General features: G+C 40.6%; 1 protein-coding gene across 1 annotated transcript in view; it reads right to left on the bottom strand.

The window, feature by feature from the left end:
* Nucleotides 1–3,965, bottom strand: part of cpsf1 (cleavage and polyadenylation specific factor 1) — a gene marked incomplete in the record, with an annotated part of 51,439 nt that overhangs the window by 24,493 nt on the left and 22,981 nt on the right.

The following is a 3,965-nucleotide window of genomic DNA, read 5'->3' on the forward strand; positions in this document are numbered from 1 at the left end:
ACCAGATGGAAAAAATGGAACAAAGTTTGACTTTACTGCCAATAACACAGAAGAGGGAAACATGCCTCGCTGGCAGTTCATCAAGTTGGGGTCTGGATGCCCTCAGTAGTCATGACTCAAGAAGAAACGGCCAAAATACTGCTAAAAGAAATAAATTGGCAGTTGAAGATATGGGGTAACACTGAAGAAGTACTCCAAAACATAACCCAGGTGCTGAACTAGACCACGTGTACCCTGCAAACCATACATGCACAGTTGCAGAAAGAACGCTTCCAGAGAATAGTGACCACCTCAAATCATCATGAGTGGAGGAAGCTGTGGAACATTTCAAGTACTCACTGGGTGGTCTTAAAACCTGAATCGACAGAATGTACTGAACAAATGTGTGAAGGTTATTGGGTTCAGTATCTTGTAAGTGAAATAACTACAGTATGCAAGTATCATTCTTTACCTGTAATAACTGTACAAGGATATTGGTTTTTAAAAATACAGGGTGAATGGTTTGAGACACAGACAAATCTCACCTATGACGTGCAACTATGCGGGACGGCTGATAAAGGAGTGGTATGTATGCTGCAAACAGGTCATGTTAACCCATGTTTAATCAAAGACGAGGTGTTGTGTGATTGGACTCATGAACCAGCTAGAGACATGCTATGGCAGATAGGCCCACATACTTTGTGTATAGCTACGATTAAGAGTCATCCTCAATTACCTAAGGTGCCTTTCTCTAGATGTGTGTATGGTATACATCTGTGGACTTGGAACAACCAGACTTATCAATTAACTAATTATAGTTCCACCACTCGACTAACAGAGGTACAATGGCAAACTTTGCACGTACCCTGGCGAGTCTCCCTAGACCGTTTCTAATGCGCATTGAATGGGTCTACGGAGCTGAAACGAATGATTGAGTCGCAAAAGTCAAATGTGTCTGATCTAACAGTGTCCACCTATATTGTTCAAGGAAAGGTTTTACATGCGGCTAAGCTAATAGAACAAGCGTCGGCTCACCATTGGTGGGACATATTCGCAAGGATGTCATCCACGGCGCAACAATATGCAGCCCCTCCTTTGCTTATTTTGTTAATTTGTTTTGGTGTATTAACCATATGTAATCTGTGCACTTGTTTTTATATTAGAAGGATTAAGAATAGAATCAATCAAAAAAATTATAACACAGCCCTGTAATGAAAATAGTATTAATAATAGAGGACCATTGGTTTGGGACAGAAAAAGCCACCATGACAATCGACACCACAGTCCCAGAGGATTTTATGATATTGAATTATCATGTTAGTAGTAATGTAATTAATCATACTTTTCAGGGTTTTAATTCTCGTTTGGAATTTTTAAATTTTATGTGTGAATCTGTCCAACAATGGGTTGGCAGGCGATATCCTGAAGATTTTGATTTTGAGGGGAATAATTTTCAAAATTAGTGGAATATGTCATAAACGCAAGGGTGGAATGATATAATAAAATGTTTTTTGTATGTTTTTAAATGCTTTTATGCCATATTCTTTTGTATGCCATATTCTTGAAGCCATATTATAGCTTGAAAATAAAACATGTGGACATCTAAGGCTGGGTTACCGTGAGAGCAAGATGTTGTGTTTTAAGAAAGGAACGTTTAATTAAACTCTTGGGGAGTGTTTTGACAGAGGGGCTTGGCCCGCCCTTAGGTCACGACGCCCCATCGCTCCCTTGATTAAAGAGCATCTTCCTTACACTCCACTTTGAAGTTTCTGAGTTTCTAGTGAGCATGTTATTCCTCAGATAAGATAAGTCTTCACTCCCTCCACACAGATGGAAAGGATTTACCGTTTTTTGGAATGCAGCTCTAAGTTTCAAGTAAACATGTTTTTGTTCACTGGGAGACGCTCTCATGTGATGTAAGAGAGGGAGCGAATAAAAGTGAAAGAAGCACTTAGACCAGGTTAGAGTCTGCTGTGGGTCTTTCCAGCCGAGGACGTCCAGCTGTGTCGGTGTTTTGGTTCCACCCAGGCTGAACTGGCTCTCCAACCTTTGTGTCACGGTGAGAGCTGTTTGATGAATCGACACTTGTGTGTGTATATCTGAGTATGATTGCACATTGCTTTGCTTTCACGCTGTTATCTGTGGCGGAGTAATAAAGACACAAATTATTCTAGCAGAACTGCATTTGTTTGTTTCTTTTTGACCATCGTGCTGATACTCTTCCGAATCCTGGTTTTATTTAAACAAATATCCCAAATCACAATTTAACACTAATTAGGTCAATTGACAACATGATTGGGTATAAAAAGAGCTTCTCCGAGTGTCAGTGTCTCTCAGAAGCCAAGATGGTAAGAGGATCACCAATTCCACCATTGTTGCGCAGAAAGATAGTGCAACAATACCAGAATGGTTTTACCCAGCATAAAATACCAAAGACTTTTAAGTTATCATCATCAACCGTGCATAACATCATCAAAAGATTCAAAGAATCTGGAACAATTGCTATGCGTAAGGGTCAAGGCCGTAAAACTATACTGGATGCTCGTGGTCTCCGGGCCCTTAAACGTCACTGCACCTCAAACAGGAATGCCACTGTCAAGAAAATAACAGAATGGGCGAATACTTCAAGAAAGCATTGTCAGTGAACACAATCCACCGTGCCATCTGCCGTTGCCAGCTGAAACTCTACAGTGCAAAGAGGAAGCGATTTCTAAGCAAGCTCCACAAGCTCAGACGTTTGCACTGGGCCAGGGGTTATTTAAAATGGAGTGCGGCAAAATGGAAGACTGTTCTGTGGTCAGATGAGTCACGATTTGAAGTTCTTTATGGAACACTGGGACGCCATGTCATCCGGCAATTCTGCCTTTTCTGAGAATTCTTATTTTAATCTCATAATTCTTACTTTAATCTCAGAATTCTGCCTTTTCTGCCTTTTCTCAGAATTCTTACTTTAATATCAGAATTCTGACTTTTTGTCAGAATTATGACTTAAATCTCAGAAGTCTGACTTTTTATTTCAAAATTAAGGGAGAAAAATGGTATTGCACCATGGCCCTAATCCTCGTTTCATAAATTTTTACTTCAATCTCAGAGTTCTGATTTTATTCTCAGAATTCTGACTTTAATATCAGAATTCTGACTTTAATCTCAGATTTCTGACTTTTTTTCAGAATTCTGACTTTAATCTTAGAATTCTGACTTTAATCTCGTAAATATGATATTTTCCTCTGAATTCTGACTTTAGTTTTAGAATATGACTTTTTTTTAATCAGCATTCTGACTCAAATCTCAGAATTCTGACTTATTTTTTCTCTCAAAATTAAGAGAGAAAAAATGTATTGCATTGTGGCCCCAATCCTCTTCCGTAAATTCTGACTTTATGCTCAGAAATCTGACTTCTTTTCTCAGAATTCTGACTTTAATCTCAGATTTCTGACTTTAATCGCAGAATTCTTACTTTTTTCACAGAATTCTTCCTTTAATCCCAGAATTCTGACATTTTCTCAGAATAAAATGGGGGGGGGGGGGGCCTCCTTCCGGTGGGACGTGTCCAGAACACCTCACCAGGGAGGCGTCCAGGAGGCATCCTAAACAGATGCCTGGCTCCTCTCGACGAGGAGAAGCAACGACTCTACTCTGAGTCCCTCCCGGATGATCAAGCTTCTCACCCTATCTGTAAGGGAGAGCCCAGACACCCTGCGGAGAAAACTCGTTTCGGCCGCTTGTATCCGAGATCTCATTCTTCCGGTCACAACCCAAAGCTCGTGATCATAGATGAGGGTAGGAACGTAGATCGATTGGTAAATTGAGAGCTTTGCCTTTTGACTCAGCTCTCTCTTCACCACGACAGATCTGTACAGTGCCTGCTTCACTGCAGATGCTGCAACTATCCGCCTATCAATCTCACGCTCCATTTTTCCCTCATTTGTGAACAAGACCCCAAGATACTTGAACTTCTCCACTTGGGGTAGGACCTCCTCCCTGAC

Source organism: Nematolebias whitei, chromosome 19, assembly GCF_014905685.2.
Source record: "Nematolebias whitei isolate Nwh7 chromosome 19, NemWhi1, whole genome shotgun sequence".
Classification (NCBI taxonomy): domain Eukaryota; kingdom Metazoa; phylum Chordata; class Actinopteri; order Cyprinodontiformes; family Rivulidae; genus Nematolebias; species Nematolebias whitei.